The sequence below is a fragment of the Balaenoptera ricei genome, chromosome X (genome assembly GCF_028023285.1).
Source record: "Balaenoptera ricei isolate mBalRic1 chromosome X, mBalRic1.hap2, whole genome shotgun sequence".
Taxonomy (NCBI): domain Eukaryota; kingdom Metazoa; phylum Chordata; class Mammalia; order Artiodactyla; family Balaenopteridae; genus Balaenoptera; species Balaenoptera ricei.
In genome coordinates, this window is record NC_082660.1 from 65,274,287 (window position 1) to 65,299,026 (window position 24,740).

The following is a 24,740-nucleotide window of genomic DNA, read 5'->3' on the forward strand; positions in this document are numbered from 1 at the left end:
AGATCAATAAAACTAAAAGCTGGTTCTTTGAGGAGATAAACAAAATTGATAAACCATTAACCAGACTCATCAAGAAAAAAAGGGAGAAGACTCAAATCGATAAAATTAGAAATGCAAACGGAGAAGTAACAACTGACACTGCAGAAATACAAAGGATCATGAGAGATTACTACAAGCAACTATATGCCAGTAAAGTGGACAACCTGGAGGAAATGGACAAGTTCTTAGAAATGCACAACCTTCCGAGACTGAACCAGGAAGAAACAGAAAATATGAACAGACCAATCACAAGTACTGAAATTGAAACTGTGATTAAAACTCTTCCAACGCACAAAAGCCCAGGACCATATGGATCCACAGGCGAATTCTATCAAACATTTAGAGAAGAGCTAACACCTATCCTTCTCAAACTTTTCCAAAATATAGCAGAGGGAGGAACACTCCCAAACTCATTCTACGAGGCCACCATCACCCTGATACCAAAACCAGACAAAGATGTCACAAAAAAAGAAAACTACAGGCCAATATCACTGATGAACACAGATGCCAAAATCCTCAACAAAATACTAGCAAACAGAGTCCAACAGCACATTAAAAGGATCATACACCATGATCAAGTGGGGTTTATCCCAGGAATGCAAGGATTCTTCAAGATACGCAAATCAATCAATGTGATACACCATATTAACAAATTGAAGGAGAAAAACCAAATGATCATCTCAATAGATGCAGAGAAAGCTTTTGACAAAATTCAACACCCATTTATGATAAAAACCCTCCAGAAAGTAGGCATAGAGGGAACTTTCCTCCACATAATAAAGGCCATATATGACAAATGCACAGCCAACATCATCCTCAATGGTGAAAAACTGAAACCATTTCCACTAAGATCAGGAACAGGACAAGGTTGCCCACTCTCACCACTATTGACATAGTTTTGGAAGTTTTAGCCACAGCAATCAGAGAAGAAAAAGAAATAAAAGGAATCCAAATCAGAAAAGAAGAAATAGAGCTGTGACTGTTTTCAGATGACATGATACTATACTATACATAGAGAATCCTAAAGATGTTACCAGATAACTACTAGAGCTACTCAATGAATTTGGTAAAGTAGCAGGATACAAAATTAATGCACAGAAATCTCTTGCATTCCTGTACACTAATGATGAAAAATCTGAAAGTGAAATTAAGAAAACACTCCCATTTACCATTGCAACTAAAAGAATAAAATACCTAGGAATAAACCTACCTAAGGAGACAGAAGACTGGTATGAAGAAAATTATAAGACACTGATGAAAGAAATTAATGAGGATACAAACAGATGGAGCGATATACCATGTTCTTGGATTGGAAGAATCAACACTGTGAAAATGACTATACTACTCAAAGCAATCTACAGACTCAATGCAATCCCTATCAAACTACCACTGGCATTTTTCACAGAACTAGATCAAAAAATTTCCCAATTGGTATGGAATCACAGAAGACCCCGAATAGCCAACGTAACCTTGAGAAAGGAAAACGGTGCTGGAGGAATCAGGCTCCCAGACTTCAGACTATACTCCAAAGCTACAGTAATCAAGACAGTATGGTACTGGCACAAAAACAGAAGTATAGATCAATGGAACAGGATAGAAAGCCCAGAGATAAACCCATGTACATATGGTCACATTAGTTTTGATAAAGGAGGCAAGAATATAAAATTGAGAAAAGACGCCTCTTCAATAAGTGGTGCTGGGAAAACTGGACAGCTACATGTAAAAGGATGAAATTAGAACACTCCTTAACACCATACACAAAAATAAACTCAAAATGGATTAAAGACCTAAATGTAAGGCCAGACACTCTCAGACTCTTAGAGGAAAACATAGGCAGAACACTGTATGACATAAGTCATAGCAAGATCCTTTTTGACCCAGCTCCTAGAGAAATGGAAATAAAAACAAAAATAAACAAATGGGACCTAATGAAACTTAAAAGCTTTTGCACAGCAAAGGAAACCATAAACAAGACCAAAAGAAAACCCTCAGAATGGGAGAAAATATTTGCAAAGGAAGCAACTGACAAAGGATTAATCTCCAAAATTTACCAGCAGCTCATGCAGCTCAATTTGAAAAAAACAAACAACCCAATCCAAAAACGGGCAGAAGACCTAAATAGACATTTCTCCAAAGAAGATATACAGATTGCCAACAAACACATGAAAGAATGCTCAACATCACTAATCATTAGAGAAATGCAAATCAAAACTACAGTGTGATATCATCTCACACCGGTTAGAATGGCCATCATCAAAACATCTACAAACAATAAATGCTGGAGAGGGTGTGGAGAAAATGGAACCCTCATACACTGTTGGTGGGAATGTAAATTGATACAGCCACTATAGAGAACTGTAGGGAGGTTCCTTAAAAATCTAAAACTAGAACTACCATACGACTCAGCAATCCTACTACTGGGCGTATACCCTGAGAAAACCATAATTCAAAAAGAGTTATGGAGAGGTAGGGGCAAGATGGCGGAAGAGTAAGACGCGGAGATCACCTTCCTTCCCACAGATACAGTAGAAATACCTCTACACGTGGAACTGCTCCTACAGAACACCCAGTGAACGCTGGCAGAAGACGTCAGACCTCCCAAAAGGCAAGAAAATCCCCACGTACTTGGGTAGGGTAAAAGAAAAAAGAAATAATAGAGACAAAAGAATAGGGACGGGACCTGCACCAGTGGGAGGGAGCCGTGAAGGAGGAAAGGTGTCCACACACTAGGAGCCCCTTCGTGGGCAGAGACTGCGGGTGGCAGAGGGGGGAGCTTCGGAGCCACGGAGGAGAGCGCAGCCACAGGGGTGCGGAGGGCAAAGCGGAGAGATTCCCGCATGGAGGATCGGTGCTGAGTAGCACTCACCAGCCCGAGAGGCTTGTCTGCTCGGCCGCCGGGGCGGGCGGGGGCTGGGAGCTGAGGCTCGGGCTTCGGTGCTAGCCGGGAGGGAGTCCGGGAAATAGTCTGCAGCTGCCGAAGAGGCAAGAGACTTTTTCTTGCCTCTTTGTTTCGCGGCGCGCAAGGAGAGGGGATTCAGAGCGCCGCCTAAACGAACTCCAGAGACGGGCGCGAGCCGCGGCTAACAGCGCGGACCCCAGAGACAGGCGCGAGCCGCGGTTATCAGCGCGGACCCCAGAGACGGGCAGGAGACGCTAAGGCTGCTGCTGCCGCTACCAAGAAGCCGGTGTGCAAGCACAGGTCACTCCCCACACCGCCCCTCCCGGGAGCGGGTGCAGCTCGCCACTGCCAGGCTCCCGTGATCCGGGGACAACTTCCCCGGGAGAATGCACGGCGCGCCTCAGGCTGCTGCAACGTCACACCAGCCTCTGCCGCCGCAGGCTCGCCCCGCATCCGTACCCCTCCCTCCCCACGGCCTGAGTGAGGCACAGCCCCCGAAGCAGCTGCTCCTTTAACCCCGTTCTGTCTGGGCGGGGAACGGACGCCCTCAGGCGACCTACATGCAGAGGCGGGGCCAAATCCAAAGCTGAACCCTGGGAGCTGTACGAACAAAGAAGAGAAAGGGAAATCATTCCCAGCAGCCTCAGAAGCAGCGGATTAACGCTCCACAAACAACCTGATGTGCCTGCATCTGTTGAATACCTGAATAGACAACGAATCATCCCAAATTCAAGAGCTGGACTTTGGGAGCAGGATATATTATTTTTTCCCCTTTTCCTTTTTTTGTGAGTGTATCTGTGTATGCTTCTGGGTGAGATTTTGTGTGTATAGCTTTGCTTTCACCATTAGTCCTAGGGTTATGTCCGTCCGTATTTTTTTTTTTTTACTTAAAAAAATTGTGTTTTCCTAATATATGTTTTCTTAATAATTTTATCCTTATTTTCTATTTTTAGAAATTAAAAAAATTTTAATAAGTTTTTCCATATTTTTTATTTTAAAAAATTAAAAAAATTTTTTCTTAATAATTTTTTTCTTATTTTTTATTATAAAAAATTAATAAATCTATTTTTAAAAATTAAAAAAAATTTTTTCTGAATATTTACTCTGAATAATTTTTTTTCTTATTTTTTATTATAATAGCTTTATTTTATTTTATTTTATCCTCTTTCTTTCTTTCTTTCTATTTTTTTCTCCCTTGTATTCTGAGCTGTGTGGATGAAAGGCTCTTGGTGCTCCAGCCAGGCATCAGGGCTGTGCCTCTGAGGTGGGAGGGCCAACTTCAGGACACTGGTCCACAAGAGACCTCCCAGCTCCACATAATACCAAACGGCAAAAATCTCTCAGAGATCTCCATCTCAACATCAAGACCCAGCTTCACTCAACGACCAGCAAGCTACAGTGCTGGACACACTATGCCAAACAACTAGCAAGACAGGAACACGGCCCCATCCATTAGCAGAGAGGCTGCCTAAAATCATAATAAGGCCACAGACACCCCAAAACACACCACCAGACGTGGACTTGCCCACCAGAAAGACAAGATCCAACCTCATCCACCAGAACACAGGCACTAGTCCCCTCCACCAGGAAGCCTACACAACCCACTGAAGCAACCTTAGCCACTGGGGACAGATACCAAAAACAACGGGAATTACGAACGTGCAGCCTGTGAAAAGGAGACCCCAAACACAGTAAGATAAACCAAATGAGAAGACCAAAAACACACAGCAGGTGAAGGAGCAGGGTCAAAACACACCAGACCTAACAAATGAAGAGGAAATAGGCAGTCTACCTGAAAAAGAATTCAGAATAATGATAGTAAAGATGATCCAAAATCTTGGAAATAGAATAGACAAAATGCAAGAAACATTTAACAAGGATGTAGAAGAACTAAAGAGGAACCAAGCAACGATGAAAAACACAATAAATGAAATTAAAAATACTCTAGATGGGATCAATAGCAGAATAACTGAGGCAGAAGAACGGATAAGTGACCTGGAAGATAAAATAGTGGAAATAGCTACTGCAGAGCAGAATAAAGAACAAAGAATGAAAAGAACTGAGGACAGTCTCAGAGACCTCTGGGACAACATTAAACGCACCAACATTCGAATTATAGGGGTCCCAGAAGAAGAAGAGAAAAAGAAAGGGACTGAGAAAATATTTGAAGAGATTATAGTTGAAAACTTCCCTAATATGGGAAAGGAAATAGTTAATCAAGTCCTGGAAGCACAGAGAGCCCCATACAGGAGAAATCCAAGGAGAAACACGCCAAGACACATATTAATCAAACTATCAAAAATTAAATATAAAGAAAACATATTAAAAGCAGCAAGGGAAAAACAACAAATAACACACAAGGGAATCCCCATAAGGTTAACAGCTGATCTTTCAGCAGAAACTCTGCAAGCCAGAAGGGAGTGGCAGGATATACTTAAAGTCATGAAGGAGAAAAACCTACAGCCAAGATTACTCTACCCAGCAAGGATCTCATTCAGATTTGATGGAGAAATTAAAACCTTTACAGACAAGCAAAAGCTGAGAGAGTTCAGCACCACCAAACCAGCTTTACAACAGATGCTAAAGGAACTTCTCTAGGCGAGAAATACAAGAGAAGGAAAACACCTACAATAACAAACCCAAAACATTTAAGAAAATGGGAATAGGAACATACATATCAATAGTTACCTTAAATGTAAATGGATTAGATGCTCCCACCAAAAGACATAGAGTGGCTGAATGGATACAAAAGCAAGACCCATATATACGCTGTCTACAAGAGACCCACTTCAGACTTAGAGACACATACAGACTGAAAGTGAGGGGATGGAAAAAGATATTCCATGCAAATGGAAATCAAAAGAAAGCTGGAGTAGCAATTCTCATATCTGACAAAATAGACTTTAAAATAAAGACTATTACAAGAGACAAAGAAGGACACTATATAATGATCAAGGGATCGATCCAAGAGGAAGGTATAACAATTGTAAATATTTATGCACCCAACATAGGAGCACCTCAATACATAAGGCAAATACTAACAGCCATGAAAGGGGAAATCGACAGCAACACAATCATAGTAGGGGACTTTAACACCCCACTTTCACCAATGGGCAGATCATCCAAAATGAAAATAAATAAGGAAACACAAGCTTTAAATGATACATTAAACAAGATGGACTTAATGGATATTTATAGGACATTCCACCCCAAAACAACAGAATACACACTTTTCTCAAGTGCTCATGGAACATTCTCCAGGATAGATCATATCTTGGGTCACAAGCCAAGCCTTGGTAAATTTAAGAAAATTGAAATCGTATCAAGTATCTTTTCCGACCACAACGCTATGAGACTAGATATCAATTACAGGAAAAGATCTGTAAAAAATACAAACACATGGAGGCTACACAATACACTACTTAATAACGAAGTGATCACTGAAGAAATCAAAGGGGAAATCAAAAAATACCTAGAAACAAATGACAATGGAGACACGACGGCCCAAAACCTGTGGGATGCAGCAAAAGCAGTTCTAAGAGGGAAGTTTATAGCAATACAATCTTACTTTAAGAAACAAGAAACATCTCAAATAGGCAACCTAACATTACACCTAAAGCAATGAGAGGAAGAAGAACAAAAAACCACCAAAGTTAGCAGAAGGAAAGAAATCATAAAGATCAGATCAGAAATAAATGAAAAAGAAATGAAGGAAACGATAGCAAAGATCAATAAAACTAAAAGCTGGTTCTTTGAGGAGATAAACAAAATTGATAAACCATTAACCAGACTCATCAAGAAAAAAAGGGAGAAGACTCAAATCGATAAAATTAGAAATGCAAACGGAGAAGTAACAACTGACACTGCAGAAATACAAAGGATCATGAGAGATTACTACAAGCAACTATATGCCAGTAAAGTGGACAACCTGGAGGAAATGGACAAGTTCTTAGAAATGCACAACCTTCCGAGACTGAACCAGGAAGAAACAGAAAATATGAACAGACCAATCACAAGTACTGAAATTGAAACTGTGATTAAAACTCTTCCAACGCACAAAAGCCCAGGACCATATGGATCCACAGGCGAATTCTATCAAACATTTAGAGAAGAGCTAACACCTATCCTTCTCAAACTTTTCCAAAATATAGCAGAGGGAGGAACACTCCCAAACTCATTCTACGAGGCCACCATCACCCTGATACCAAAACCAGACAAAGATGTCACAAAAAAAGAAAACTACAGGCCAATATCACTGATGAACACAGATGCCAAAATCCTCAACAAAATACTAGCAAACAGAGTCCAACAGCACATTAAAAGGATCATACACCATGATCAAGTGGGGTTTATCCCAGGAATGCAAGGATTCTTCAAGATACGCAAATCAATCAATGTGATACACCATATTAACAAATTGAAGGAGAAAAACCAAATGATCATCTCAATAGATGCAGAGAAAGCTTTTGACAAAATTCAACACCCATTTATGATAAAAACCCTCCAGAAAGTAGGCATAGAGGGAACTTTCCTCCACATAATAAAGGCCATATATGACAAATGCACAGCCAACATCATCCTCAATGGTGAAAAACTGAAACCATTTCCACTAAGATCAGGAACAGGACAAGGTTGCCCACTCTCACCACTATTGACATAGTTTTGGAAGTTTTAGCCACAGCAATCAGAGAAGAAAAAGAAATAAAAGGAATCCAAATCAGAAAAGAAGAAATAGAGCTGTGACTGTTTTCAGATGACATGATACTATACTATACATAGAGAATCCTAAAGATGTTACCAGATAACTACTAGAGCTACTCAATGAATTTGGTAAAGTAGCAGGATACAAAATTAATGCACAGAAATCTCTTGCATTCCTGTACACTAATGATGAAAAATCTGAAAGTGAAATTAAGAAAACACTCCCATTTACCATTGCAACTAAAAGAATAAAATACCTAGGAATAAACCTACCTAAGGAGACAGAAGACTGGTATGAAGAAAATTATAAGACACTGATGAAAGAAATTAATGAGGATACAAACAGATGGAGCGATATACCATGTTCTTGGATTGGAAGAATCAACACTGTGAAAATGACTATACTACTCAAAGCAATCTACAGACTCAATGCAATCCCTATCAAACTACCACTGGCATTTTTCACAGAACTAGATCAAAAAATTTCCCAATTGGTATGGAATCACAGAAGACCCCGAATAGCCAACGTAACCTTGAGAAAGGAAAACGGTGCTGGAGGAATCAGGCTCCCAGACTTCAGACTATACTCCAAAGCTACAGTAATCAAGACAGTATGGTACTGGCACAAAAACAGAAGTATAGATCAATGGAACAGGATAGAAAGCCCAGAGATAAACCCATGTACATATGGTCACATTAGTTTTGATAAAGGAGGCAAGAATATAAAATTGAGAAAAGACGCCTCTTCAATAAGTGGTGCTGGGAAAACTGGACAGCTACATGTAAAAGGATGAAATTAGAACACTCCTTAACACCATACACAAAAATAAACTCAAAATGGATTAAAGACCTAAATGTAAGGCCAGACACTCTCAGACTCTTAGAGGAAAACATAGGCAGAACACTGTATGACATAAGTCATAGCAAGATCCTTTTTGACCCAGCTCCTAGAGAAATGGAAATAAAAACAAAAATAAACAAATGGGACCTAATGAAACTTAAAAGCTTTTGCACAGCAAAGGAAACCATAAACAAGACCAAAAGAAAACCCTCAGAATGGGAGAAAATATTTGCAAAGGAAGCAACTGACAAAGGATTAATCTCCAAAATTTACCAGCAGCTCATGCAGCTCAATTTGAAAAAAACAAACAACCCAATCCAAAAACGGGCAGAAGACCTAAATAGACATTTCTCCAAAGAAGATATACAGATTGCCAACAAACACATGAAAGAATGCTCAACATCACTAATCATTAGAGAAATGCAAATCAAAACTACAGTGTGATATCATCTCACACCGGTTAGAATGGCCATCATCAAAACATCTACAAACAATAAATGCTGGAGAGGGTGTGGAGAAAATGGAACCCTCATACACTGTTGGTGGGAATGTAAATTGATACAGCCACTATAGAGAACTGTAGGGAGGTTCCTTAAAAATCTAAAACTAGAACTACCATACGACTCAGCAATCCTACTACTGGGCGTATACCCTGAGAAAACCATAATTCAAAAAGAGTTATGGAGAGGTAGGGGCAAGATGGCGGAAGAGTAAGACGCGGAGATCACCTTCCTTCCCACAGATACAGTAGAAATACCTCTACACGTGGAACTGCTCCTACAGAACACCCAGTGAACGCTGGCAGAAGACGTCAGACCTCCCAAAAGGCAAGAAAATCCCCACGTACTTGGGTAGGGTAAAAGAAAAAAGAAATAATAGAGACAAAAGAATAGGGACGGGACCTGCACCAGTGGGAGGGAGCCGTGAAGGAGGAAAGGTGTCCACACACTAGGAGCCCCTTCGTGGGCAGAGACTGCGGGTGGCAGAGGGGGGAGCTTCGGAGCCACGGAGGAGAGCGCAGCCACAGGGGTGCGGAGGGCAAAGCGGAGAGATTCCCGCATGGAGGATCGGTGCTGAGTAGCACTCACCAGCCCGAGAGGCTTGTCTGCTCGGCCGCCGGGGCGGGCGGGGGCTGGGAGCTGAGGCTCGGGCTTCGGTGCTAGCCGGGAGGGAGTCCGGGAAATAGTCTGCAGCTGCCGAAGAGGCAAGAGACTTTTTCTTGCCTCTTTGTTTCGCGGCGCGCAAGGAGAGGGGATTCAGAGCGCCGCCTAAACGAACTCCAGAGACGGGCGCGAGCCGCAGCTAACAGCGCGGACCCCAGAGACAGGCGCGAGCCGCGGTTATCAGCGCGGACCCCAGAGACGGGCAGGAGACGCTAAGGCTGCTGCTGCCGCTACCAAGAAGCCGGTGTGCAAGCACAGGTCACTCCCCACACCGCCCCTCCCGGGAGCGGGTGCAGCTCGCCACTGCCAGGCTCCCGTGATCCGGGGACAACTTCCCCGGGAGAATGCACGGCGCGCCTCAGGCTGCTGCAACGTCACACCAGCCTCTGCCGCCGCAGGCTCGCCCCGCATCCGTACCCCTCCCTCCCCACGGCCTGAGTGAGCCACAGCCCCCGAAGCAGCTGCTCCTTTAACCCCGTTCTGTCTGGGCGGGGAACGGACGCCCTCAGGCGACCTACATGCAGAGGCGGGGCCAAATCCAAAGCTGAACCCTGGGAGCTGTACGAACAAAGGAGAGAAAGGGAAATCATTCCCAGCAGCCTCAGAAGCAGCGGATTAACGCTCCACAAAAAACTTGATGTGCCTGCATCTGTTGAATACCTGAATAGACAACGAATCATCCCAAATTCAAGAGCTGGACTTTGGGAGCAGGATATATTATTTTTTCCCCTTTTCCTTTTTTTGTGAGTGTATCTGTGTATGCTTCTGGGTGAGATTTTGTGTGTATAGCTTTGCTTTCACCATTAGTCCTAGGGTTATGTCCGTCCGTATTTTTTTTTTTTACTTAAAAAAATTGTGTTTTCCTAATATATGTTTTCTTAATAATTTTATCCTTATTTTCTATTTTTAGAAATTAAAAAAATTTTAATAAGTTTTTCCATATTTTTTATTTTAAAAAATTAAAAAATTTTTTTCTTAATAATTTTTTTCTTATTTTTTATTATAAAAAATTAATAAATCTATTTTTAAAAATTAAAAAAAATATTTTCTGAATATTTACTCTGAATAATTTTTTTCTTATTTTTTATTATAATAGCTTTATTTTATTTTATTTTATCCTCTTTCTTTCTTTCTTTCTATTTTTTTCTCCCTTGTATTCTGAGCTGTGTGGATGAAAGGCTCTTGGTGCTCCAGCCAGGCATCAGGGCTGTGCCTCTGAGGTGGGAGGGCCAACTTCAGGACACTGGTCCACAAGAGACCTCCCAGCTCCACATAATACCAAACGGCAAAAATCTCTCAGAGATCTCCATCTCAACATCAAGACCCAGTTTCACTCAAAGACCAGCAAGCTACAGTGCTGGACACACTATGCCAAACAACTAGCAAGACAGGAACACGGCCCCATCCATTAGCAGAGAGGCTGCCTAAAATCATAATAAGGCCACAGACACCCCAAAACACACCACCAGACGTGGACTTGCCCACCAGAAAGACAAGATCCAACCTCATCCACCAGAACACAGGCACTAGTCCCCTCCACCAGGAAGCCTACACAACCCACTGAAGCAACCTTAGCCACTGGGGACAGATACCAAAAACAACGGGAATTACGAACGTGCAGCCTGTGAAAAGGAGACCCCAAACACAGTAAGATAAACCAAATGAGAAGACCAAAAACACACAGCAGGTGAAGGAGCAGGGTCAAAACACACCAGACCTAACAAATGAAGAGGAAATAGGCAGTCTACCTGAAGAAGAATTCAGCATGATGATAGTAAAGATGATCCAAAATCTTGGAAATAGAATAGACAAAATGCAAGAAACATTTAACAAGGATGTAGAAGAACTAAAGAGGAACCAAGCAACGATGAAAAACACAATAAATGAAATTAAAAATACTCTAGATGGGATCAATAGCAGAATAACTGAGGCAGAAGAACGGATAAGTGACCTGGAAGATAAAATAGTGGAAATAGCTACTGCAGAGCAGAATAAAGAACAAAGAATGAAAAGAACTGAGGACAGTCTCAGAGACCTCTGGGACAACATTAAACGCACCAACATTCGAATTATAGGGGTCCCAGAAGAAGAAGAGAAAAAGAAAGGGACTGAGAAAATATTTGAAGAGATTATAGTTGAAAACTTCCCTAATATGGGAAAGGAAATAGTTAATCAAGTCCTGGAAGCACAGAGAGCCCCATACAGGAGAAATCCAAGGAGAAACACGCCAAGACACATATTAATCAAACTATCAAAAATTAAATATAAAGAAAACATATTAAAAGCAGCAAGGGAAAAACAACAAATAACACACAAGGGAATCCCCATAAGGTTAACAGCTGATCTTTCAGCAGAAACTCTGCAAGCCAGAAGGGAGTGGCAGGATATACTTAAAGTCATGAAGGAGAAAAACCTACAGCCAAGATTACTCTACCCAGCAAGGATCTCATTCAGATTTGATGGAGAAATTAAAACCTTTACAGACAAGCAAAAGCTGAGAGAGTTCAGCACCACCAAACCAGCTTTACAACAGATGCTAAAGGAACTTCTCTAGGCGAGAAATACAAGAGAAGGAAAACACCTACAATAACAAACCCAAAACATTTAAGAAAATGGGAATAGGAACATACATATCAATAGTTACCTTAAATGTAAATGGATTAGATGCTCCCACCAAAAGACATAGAGTGGCTGAATGGATACAAAAGCAAGACCCATATATATGCTGTCTACAAGAGACCCACTTCAGACTTAGAGACACATACAGACTGAAAGTGAGGGGATGGAAAAAGATATTCCATGCAAATGGAAATCAAAAGAAAGCTGGAGTAGCAATTCTCATATCTGACAAAATAGACTTTAAAATAAAGACTATTACAAGAGACAAAGAAGGACACTATATAATGATCAAGGGATCGATCCAAGAGGAAGGTATAACAATTGTAAATATTTATGCACCCAACATAGGAGCACCTCAATACATAAGGCAAATACTAACAGCCATAAAAGGGGAAATCGACAGCAACACAATCATAGTAGGGGACTTTAACACCCCACTTTCACCAATGGGCAGATCATCCAAAATGAAAATAAATAAGGAAACACAAGCTTTAAATGATACATTAAACAAGATGGACTTAATGGATATTTATAGGACATTCCACCCCAAAACAACAGAATACACACTTTTCTCAAGTGCTCATGGAACATTCTCCAGGATAGATCATATCTTGGGTCACAAACCAAGCCTTGGTAAATTTAAGAAAATTGAAATCGTATCAAGTATCTTTTCCGACCACAACGCTATGAGACTAGATATCAATTACAGGAAAAGATCTGTAAAAAATACAAACACATGGAGGCTACACAATACACTACTTAATAACGAAGTGATCACTGAAGAAATCAAAGGGGAAATCAAAAAATACCTAGAAACAAATGACAATGGAGACACGACGGCCCAAAACCTGTGGGATGCAGCAAAAGCAGTTCTAAGAGGGAAGTTTATAGCAATACAATCTTACTTTAAGAAACAAGAAACATCTCAAATAGGCAACCTAACATTACACCTAAAGCAATGAGAGGAAGAAGAACAAAAAACCACCAAAGTTAGCAGAGGGAAAGAAATCATAAAGATCAGATCAGAAATAAATGAAAAAGAAATGAAGGAAACGATAGCAAAGATCAATAAAACTAAAAGCTGGTTCTTTGAGGAGATAAACAAAATTGATAAACCATTAACCAGACTCATCAAGAAAAAAAGGGAGAAGACTCAAATCGATAAAATTAGAAATGCAAACGGAGAAGTAACAACTGACACTGCAGAAATACAAAGGATCATGAGAGATTACTACAAGCAACTATATGCCAGTAAAGTGGACAACCTGGAGGAAATGGACAAGTTCTTAGAAATGCACAACCTTCCGAGACTGAACCAGGAAGAAACAGAAAATATGAACAGACCAATCACAAGTACTGAAATTGAAACTGTGATTAAAACTCTTCCAACGCACAAAAGCCCAGGACCATATGGATCCACAGGCGAATTCTATCAAACATTTAGAGAAGAGCTAACACCTATCCTTCTCAAACTTTTCCAAAATATAGCAGAGGGAGGAACACTCCCAAACTCATTCTACGAGGCCACCATCACCCTGATACCAAAACCAGACAAAGATGTCACAAAAAAAGAAAACTACAGGCCAATATCACTGATGAACACAGATGCCAAAATCCTCAACAAAATACTAGCAAACAGAGTCCAACAGCACATTAAAAGGATCATACACCATGATCAAGTGGGGTTTATCCCAGGAATGCAAGGATTCTTCAAGATACGCAAATCAATCAATGTGATACACCATATTAACAAATTGAAGGAGAAAAACCAAATGATCATCTCAATAGATGCAGAGAAAGCTTTTGACAAAATTCAACACCCATTTATGATAAAAACCCTCCAGAAAGTAGGCATAGAGGGAACTTTCCTCCACATAATAAAGGCCATATATGACAAATGCACAGCCAACATCATCCTCAATGGTGAAAAACTGAAACCATTTCCACTAAGATCAGGAACAGGACAAGGTTGCCCACTCTCACCACTATTGACATAGTTTTGGAAGTTTTAGCCAGAGCAATCAGAGAAGAAAAAGAAATAAAAGGAATCCAAATCAGAAAAGAAGAAATAGAGCTGTGACTGTTTTCAGATGACATGATACTATACTATACATAGAGAATCCTAAAGATGTTACCAGATAACTACTAGAGCTACTCAATGAATTTGGTAAAGTAGCAGGATACAAAATTAATGCACAGAAATCTCTTGCATTCCTGTACACTAATGATGAAAAATCTGAAAGTGAAATTAAGAAAACACTCCCATTTACCATTGCAACTAAAAGAATAAAATATCTAGGAATAAACCTACCTAAGGAGACAGAAGACTGGTATGAAGAAAATTATAAGACACTGATGAAAGAAATTAATGAGGATACAAACAGATGGAGCGATATACCATGTTCTTGGATTGGAAGAATCAACACTGTGAAAATGACTATACTACTCAAAGCAATCTACAGACTCAATGCAATCCCTATCAAACTACCACTGGCATTTTTCACAGAACTAGATCAAAAAATTTCCCAGTTGGTATGGAATCACAGAAGACCCCGAATAGCCAACGTAACCTTGAGAAAGGAAAACGGTGCTGGAGGAATCAGGCTCCCAGACTTCAGACTATACTCCAAAGCTACAGTAATCAAGACAGTATGGTACTGGCACAAAAACAGAAGTATAGATCAATGGAACAGGATAGAAAGCCCAGAGATAAACCCATGTACATATGGTCACATTAGTTTTGATAAAGGAGGCAAGAATATAAAATTGAGAAAAGACGCCTCTTCAATAAGTGGTGCTGGGAAAACTGGACAGCTACATGTAAAAGGATGAAATTAGAACACTCCTTAACACCATACACAAAAATAAACTCAAAATGGATTAAAGACCTAAATGTAAGGCCAGACACTCTCAGACTCTTAGAGGAAAACATAGGCAGAACACTGTATGACATAAGTCATAGCAAGATCCTTTTTGACCCAGCTCCTAGAGAAATGGAAATAAAAACAAAAATAAACAAATGGGACCTAATGAAACTTAAAAGCTTTTGCACAGCAAAGGAAACCATAAACAAGACCAAAAGAAAACCCTCAGAATGGGAGAAAATATTTGCAAAGGAAGCAACTGACAAAGGATTAATCTCCAAAATTTACCAGCAGCTCATGCAGCTCAATTTGAAAAAAACAAACAACCCAATCCAAAAACGGGCAGAAGACCTAAATAGACATTTCTCCAAAGAAGATATACAGATTGCCAACAAACACATGAAAGAATGCTCAACATCACTAATCATTAGAGAAATGCAAATCAAAACTACAGTGTGATATCATCTCACACCGGTTAGAATGGCCATCATCAAAACATCTACAAACAATAAATGCTGGAGAGGGTGTGGAGAAAATGGAACCCTCATACACTGTTGGTGGGAATGTAAATTGATACAGCCACTATAGAGAACTGTAGGGAGGTTCCTTAAAAATCTAAAACTAGAACTACCATACGACTCAGCAATCCTACTACTGGGCGTATACCCTGAGAAAACCATAATTCAAAAAGAGTTATGGAGAGGTAGGGGCAAGATGGCGGAAGAGTAAGACGCGGAGATCACCTTCCTTCCCACAGATACAGTAGAAATACCTCTACACGTGGAACTGCTCCTACAGAACACCCAGTGAACGCTGGCAGAAGACGTCAGACCTCCCAAAAGGCAAGAAAATCCCCACGTACTTGGGTAGGGTAAAAGAAAAAAGAAATAATAGAGACAAAAGAATAGGGACGGGACCTGCACCAGTGGGAGGGAGCCGTGAAGGAGGAAAGGTGTCCACACACTAGGAGCCCCTTCGTGGGCAGAGACTGCGGGTGGCAGAGGGGGGAGCTTCGGAGCCACGGAGGAGAGCGCAGCCACAGGGGTGCGGAGGGCAAAGCGGAGAGATTCCCGCATGGAGGATCGGTGCTGAGTAGCACTCACCAGCCCGAGAGGCTTGTCTGCTCGGCCGCCGGGGCGGGCGGGGGCTGGGAGCTGAGGCTCGGGCTTCGGTGCTAGCCAGGAGGGAGTCCGGGAAATAGTCTGCAGCTGCCGAAGAGGCAAGAGACTTTTCCTTGCCTCTTTGTTTCGCGGCGCGCAAGGAGAGGGGATTCAGAGTGCCGCCTAAACGAACTCCAGAGACGGGCGCGAGCCGCGGCTAACATCGCGGACCCCAGAGACAGGCGCGAGCCGCGGTTATCAGCGCGGACCCCAGAGACGGGCAGGAGACGCTAAGGCTGCTGCTGCCGCTACCAAGAAGCCGGTGTGCAAGCACAGGTCACTCTCCACACCGCCCCTCCCGGGAGCGGGTGCAGCTCGCCACTGCCAGGCTCCCGTGATCCGGGGACAACTTCCCCGGGAGAATGCACGGCGCGCCTCAGGCTGCTGCAACGTCACACCAGCCTCTGCCGCCGCAGGCTCGCCCCGCATCCGTACCCCTCCCTCCTCACGGCCTGAGTGAGCCAGAGCCCCCGAAGCAGCTGCTCCTTTAACCCCGTTCTGTCTGGGCGGGGAACGGATGCCCTCAGGCGACCTACATGCAGAGGCAGGGCCAAATCCAAAGCTGAACCCTGGGAGCTGTACGAACAAAGTAGAGAAAGGGAAATCATTCCCAGCAGCCTCAGAAGCAGCGGATTAACGCTTCACAAACAACCTGATGTGCCTGCATCTGTTGAATACCTGAATAGACAACGAATCATCCCAAATTCAAGAGCTGGACTTTGGGAGCAGGATATATTATTTTTTCCCCTTTTCCTTTTTTTGTGAGTGTATCTGTGTATGCTTCTGGGTGAGATTTTGTGTGTATAGCTTTGCTTTCACCATTAGTCCTAGGGTTATGTCCGTCCGTATTTTTTTTTTTTACTTAAAAAAATTGTGTTTTCCTAATATATGTTTTCTTAATAATTTTATCCTTATTTTCTATTTTTAGAAATTAAAAAAATTTTAATAAGTTTTTCCATATTTTTTATTTTAAAAAATTAAAAAATTTTTTTCTTAATAATTTTTTTCTTATTTTTTATTATAAAAAATTAATAAATCTATTTTTAAAAATTAAAAAAAATATTTTCTGAATATTTACTCTGAATAATTTTTTTTCTTATTTTTTATTATAATAGCTTTATTTTATTTTATTTTATCCTCTTTCTTTCTTTCTTTCTATGTTTTTCTCCCTTGTATTCTGAGCTGTGGGGATGAAAGGCTCTTGGTGCTCCAGCCAGGCATCAGGGCTGTGCCTCTGAGGTGGGAGGGCCAACTTCAGGACACTGGTCCACAAGAGACCTCCCAGCTCCACATAATACCAAACGGCAAAAATCTCTCAGAGATCTCCATCTCAACATCAAGACCCAGCTTCACTCAACGACCAGCAAGCTACAGTGCTGGACACACTATGCCAAACAACTAGCAAGACAGGAACACGGCCCCATCCATTAGCAGAGAGGCTGCCTAAAATCATAATAAGGCCACAGACACCCCAAAACACACCACCAGACGTGGACTTGCCCACCAGAAAGACAAGATCCAACCTCATCCACCAGAACACAGGCACTAGTCCCCTCCACCAGGAAGCCTACACAACCCACTGAAGCAACCTTAGCCACTGGGGACAGATACCAAAAACAACGGGAATTACGAACGTGCAGCCTGTGAAAAGGAGACCCCAAACACAGTAAGATAAACCAAATGAGAAGACCAAAAACACACAGCAGGTGAAGGAGCAGGGTCAAAACACACCAGACCTAACAAATGAAGAGGAAATAGGCAGTCTACCTGAAAAAGAATTCAGAATGATGATAGTAAAGATGATCCAAAATCTTGGAAATAGAATAGACAAAATGCAAGAAACATTTAACAAGGATGTAGAAGAACTAAAGAGGAACCAAGCAACGATGAAAAACACAATAAATGAAATTAAAAATACTCTAGATGGGATCAATAGCAGAATAACTGAGGCAGAAGAACGGATAAGTGACCTGGAAGATAAAATAGTGGAAATAGCTACTGCAGAGCAGAATAAAGAACAAAGAATGAAAAGAACTGAGGACAGTCTCAGAGACCTCTGGGACAACATTAAACGCACCAACATTCGAATTATAGGGGTCCCAGAAGAAGAAGAGAAAAAGAAAGGGACTGAGAAAATATTTGAAGAGATTATAGTTGAAAACTTCCCTAATATGGGAAAGGAAATAGTTAATCAAGTCCTGGAAGCACAGAGAGCCCCATACAGGAGAAATCCAAGGAGAAACACGCCAAGACACATATTAATCAAACTATCAAAAATTAAATATAAAGAAAACATATTAAAAGCAGCAAGGGAAAAACAACAAATAACACACAAGGGAATCCCCATAAGGTTAACAGCTGATCTTTCAGCAGAAACTCTGCAAGCCAGAAGGGAGTGGCAGGATATACTTAAAGTCATGAAGGAGAAAAACCTACAGCCAAGATTACTCTACCCAGCAAGGATCTCATTCAGATTTGATGGAGAAATTAAAACCTTTACAGACAAGCAAAAGCTGAGAGAGTTCAGCACCACCAAACCAGCTTTACAACAGATGCTAAAGGAACTTCTCTAGGCGAGAAATACAAGAGAAGGAAAACACCTACAATAACAAACCCAAAACATTTAAGAAAATGGGAATAGGAACATACATATCAATAGTTACCTTAAATGTAAATGGATTAGATGCTCCCACCAAAAGACATAGAGTGGCTGAATGGATACAAAAGCAAGACCCATATATATGCTGTCTACAAGAGACCCACTTCAGACTTAGAGACACATACAGACTGAAAGTGAGGGGATGGAAAAAGATATTCCATGCAAATGGAAATCAAAAGAAAGCTGGAGTAGCAATTCTCATATCTGACAAAATAGACTTTAAAATAAAGACTATTACAAGAGACAAAGAAGGACACTATATAATGATCAAGGGATCGATCCAAGAGGAAGGTATAACAATTGTAAATATTTATGCACCCAACATAGGAGCACCTCAATACATAAGGCAAATACTAACAGCCATAAAAGGGGAAATCGACAGCAACACAATCATAGTAGGGGACTTTAACACCCCACTTTCACCAATGGGCAGATCATCCAAAATGAAAATAAATAAGGAAACACAAGCTTTAAATGATACATTAAACAAGATGGACTTAATGGATATTTATAGGACATTCCACCCCAAAACAACAGAATACACACTTTTCTCAAGTGCTCATGGAACATTCTCCAGGATAGATCATATCTTGGGTCACAAGCCAAGCCTTGGTAAATTTAAGAAAATTGAAATCGTATCAAGTATCTTTTCCGACCACAACGCTATGAGACTAGATATCAATTACAGGAAAAGATCTGTAAAAAATACAAACACATGGAGGCTACACAATACACTACTTAATAACGAAGTGATCACTGAAGAAATCAAAGGGGAAATCAAAAAATACCTAGAAACAAATGACAATGGAGACACGACGGCCCAAAACCTGTGGGATGCAGCAAAAGCAGTTCTAAGAGGGAAGTTTATAGCAATACAATCTTACTTTAAGAAACAAGAAACATCTCAAATAGGCAACCTAACATTACACCTAAAGCAATGAGAGGAAGAAGAACAAAAAACCACCAAAGTTAGCAGAGGGAAAGAAATCATAAAGATCAGATCAGAAATAAATGAAAAAGAAATGAAGGAAACGATAGCAAAGATCAATAAAACTAAAAGCTGGTTCTTTGAGGAGATAAACAAAATTGATAAACCATTAACCAGACTCATCAAGAAAAAAAGGGAGAAGACTCAAATCGATAAAATTAGAAATGCAAACGGAGAAGTAACAACTGACACTGCAGAAATACAAAGGATCATGAGAGATTACTACAAGCAACTATATGCCAGTAAAGTGGACAACCTGGAGGAAATGGACAAGTTCTTAGAAATGCACAACCTTCCGAGACTGAACCAGGAAGAAACAGAAAATATGAACAGACCAATCACAAGTACTGAAATTGAAACTGTGATTAAAACTCTTCCAACGCACAAAAGCCCAGGACCATATGGATCCACAGGCGAATTCTATCAAACATTTAGAGAAGAGCTAACACCTATCCTTCTCAAACTTTTCCAAAATATAGCAGAGGGAGGAACACTCCCAAACTCATTCTACGAGGCCACCATCACCCTGATACCAAAACCAGACAAAGATGTCACAAAAAAAGAAAACTACAGGCCAATATCACTGATGAACACAGATGCCAAAATCCTCAACAAAATACTAGCAAACAGAGTCCAACAGCACATTAAAAGGATCATACACCATGATCAAGTGGGGTTTATCCCAGGAATGCAAGGATTCTTCAAGATACGCAAATCAATCAATGTGATACACCATATTAACAAATTGAAGGAGAAAAACCAAATGATCATCTCAATAGATGCAGAGAAAGCTTTTGACAAAATTCAACACCCATTTATGATAAAAACCCTCCAGAAAGTAGGCATAGAGGGAACTTTCCTCCACATAATAAAGGCCATATATGACAAATGCACAGCCAACATCATCCTCAATGGTGAAAAACTGAAACCATTTCCACTAAGATCAGGAACAGGACAAGGTTGCCCACTCTCACCACTATTGACATAGTTTTGGAAGTTTTAGCCACAGCAATCAGAGAAGAAAAAGAAATAAAAGGAATCCAAATCAGAAAAGAAGAAATAGAGCTGTGACTGTTTTCAGATGACATGATACTATACTATACATAGAGAATCCTAAAGATGTTACCAGATAACTACTAGAGCTACTCAATGAATTTGGTAAAGTAGCAGGATACAAAATTAATGCACAGAAATCTCTTGCATTCCTGTACACTAATGATGAAAAATCTGAAAGTGAAATTAAGAAAATACTCCCATTTACCATTGCAGCTAAAAGAATAAAATACCTAGGAATAAACCTACCTAAGGAGACAGAAGACTGGTATGAAGAAAATTATAAGACACTGATGAAAGAAATTAATGAGGATACAAACAGATGGAGCGATATACCATGTTCTTGGATTGGAAGAATCAACACTGTGAAAATGACTATACTACTCAAAGCAATCTACAGACTCAATGCAATCCCTATCAAACTACCACTGGCATTTTTCACAGAACTAGATCAAAAAATTTCCCAATTGGTATGGAATCACAGAAGACCCCGAATAGCCAACGTAACCTTGAGAAAGGAAAACGGTGCTGGAGGAATCAGGCTCCCAGACTTCAGACTATACTCCAAAGCTACAGTAATCAAGACAGTATGGTACTGGCACAAAAACAGAAGTATAGATCAATGGAACAGGATAGAAAGCCCAGAGATAAACCCATGTACATATGGTCACATTAGTTTTGATAAAGGAGGCAAGAATATAAAATTGAGAAAAGACGCCTCTTCAATAAGTGGTGCTGGGAAAACTGGACAGCTACATGTAAAAGGATGAAATTAGAACACTCCTTAACACCATACACAAAAATAAACTCAAAATGGATTAAAGACCTAAATGTAAGGCCAGACACTCTCAGACTCTTAGAGGAAAACATAGGCAGAACACTGTATGACATAAGTCATAGCAAGATCCTTTTTGACCCAGCTCCTAGAGAAATGGAAATAAAAACAAAAATAAACAAATGGGACCTAATGAAACTTAAAAGCTTTTGCACAGCAAAGGAAACCATAAACAAGACCAAAAGAAAACCCTCAGAATGGGAGAAAATATTTGCAAAGGAAGCAACTGACAAAGGATTAATCTCCAAAATTTACCAGCAGCTCATGCAGCTCAATTTGAAAAAAACAAACAACCCAATCCAAAAACGGGCAGAAGACCTAAATAGACATTTCTCCAAAGAAGATATACAGATTGCCAACAAACACATGAAAGAATGCTCAACATCACTAATCATTAGAGAAATGCAAATCAAAACTACAGTGTGATATCATCTCACACCGGTTAGAATGGCCATCATCAAAACATCTACAAACAATAAATGCTGGAGAGGGTGTGGAGAAAATGGAACCCTCATACACTGTTGGTGGGAATGTAAATTGATACAGCCACTATAGAGAACTGTAGGGAGGTTCCTTAAAAATCTAAAACTAGAACTACCATACGACTCAGCAATCCTACTACTGGGCGTATACCCTGAGAAAACCATAATTCAAAAAGAGTTATGGAGAGGTAGGGGCAAGATGGCGGAAGAGTAAGACGCGGAGATCACCTTCCTTCCCACAGATACAGTAGAAATACCTCTACACGTGGAACTGCTCCTACAGAACACCCAGTGAACGCTGGCAGAAGACGTCAGACCTCCCAAAAGGCAAGAAAATCCCCACGTACTTGGGTAGGGTAAAAGAAAAAAGAAATAATAGAGACAAAAGAATAGGGACGGGACCTGCACCAGTGGGAGGGAGCCGTGAAGGAGGAAAGGTGTCCACACACTAGGAGCCCCTTCGTGGGCAGAGACTGCGGGTGGCAGAGGGGGGAGCTTCGGAGCCACGGAGGAGAGCGCAGCCACAGGGGTGCGGAGGGCAAAGCGGAGAGATTCCCGCATGGAGGATCGGTGCTGAGTAGCACTCACCAGCCCGAGAGGCTTGTCTGCTCGGCCGCCGGGGCGGGCGGGGGCTGGGAGCTGAGGCTCGGGCTTCGGTGCTAGCCGGGAGGGAGTCCGGGAAATAGTCTGCAGCTGCCGAAGAGGCAAGAGACTTTTTCTTGCCTCTTTGTTTCGCGGCGCGCAAGGAGAGGGGATTCAGAGCGCCGCCTAAACGAACTCCAGAGACGGGCGCGAGCCGCAGCTAACAGCGCGGACCCCAGAGACAGGCGCGAGCCGCGGTTATCAGCGCGGACCCCAGAGACGGGCAGGAGACGCTAAGGCTGCTGCTGCCGCTACCAAGAAGCCGGTGTGCAAGCACAGGTCACTCCCCACACCGCCCCTCCCGGGAGCGGGTGCAGCTCGCCACTGCCAGGCTCCCGTGATCCGGGGACAACTTCCCCGGGAGAATGCACGGCGCGCCTCAGGCTGCTGCAACGTCACACCAGCCTCTGCCGCCGCAGGCTCGCCCCGCATCCGTACCCCTCCCTCCCCACGGCCTGAGTGAGCCACAGCCCCCGAAGCAGCTGCTCCTTTAACCCCGTTCTGTCTGGGCGGGGAACGGACGCCCTCAGGCGACCTACATGCAGAGGCGGGGCCAAATCCAAAGCTGAACCCTGGGAGCTGTACGAACAAAGAAGAGAAAGGGAAATCATTCCCAGCAGCCTCAGAAGCAGCGGATTAACGCTCCACAAACAACTTGATGTGCCTGCATCTGTTGAATACCTGAATAGACAACGAATCATCCCAAATTCAAGAGCTGGACTTTGGGAGCAGGATATATTATTTTTTCCCCTTTTCCTTTTTTTGTGAGTGTATCTGTGTATGCTTCTGGGTGAGATTTTGTGTGTATAGCTTTGCTTTCACCATTAGTCCTAGGGTTATGTCCGTCCGTATTTTTTTTTTTTACTTAAAAAAATTGTGTTTTCCTAATATATGTTTTCTTAATAATTTTATCCTTATTTTCTATTTTTAGAAATTAAAAAAATTTTAATAAGTTTTTCCATATTTTTTATTTTAAAAAATTAAAATTTTTTTCTTAATAATTTTTTTCTTATTTTTTATTATAAAAAATTAATAAATCTATTTTTAAAAATTAAAAAAAAATTTTCTGAATATTTACTCTGAATAATTTTTTTCTTATTTTTTATTATAATAGCTTTATTTTATTTTATTTTATCCTCTTTCTTTCTTTCTTTCTATTTTTTTCTCCCTTGTATTCTGAGCTGTGTGGATGAAAGGCTCTTGGTGCTCCAGCCAGGCATCAGGGCTGTGCCTCTGAGGTGGGAGGGCCAACTTCAGGACACTGGTCCACAAGAGACCTCCCAGCTCCACATAATACCAAACGGCAAAAATCTCTCAGAGATCTCCATCTCAACATCAAGACCCAGCTTCACTCAACGACCAGCAAGCTACAGTGCTGGACACACTATGCCAAACAACTAGCAAGACAGGAACACGGCCCCATCCATTAGCAGAGAGGCTGCCTAAAATCATAATAAGGCCACAGACACCCCAAAACACACCACCAGACGTGGACTTGCCCACCAGAAAGACAAGATCCAACCTCATCCACCAGAACACAGGCACTAGTCCCCTCCACCAGGAAGCCTACACAACCCACTGAAGCAACCTTAGCCACTGGGGACAGATACCAAAAACAACGGGAATTACGAACGTGCAGCCTGTGAAAAGGAGACCCCAAACACAGTAAGATAAACCAAATGAGAAGACCAAAAACACACAGCAGGTGAAGGAGCAGGGTCAAAACACACCAGACCTAACAAATGAAGAGGAAATAGGCAGTCTACCTGAAAAAGAATTCAGAATAATGATAGTA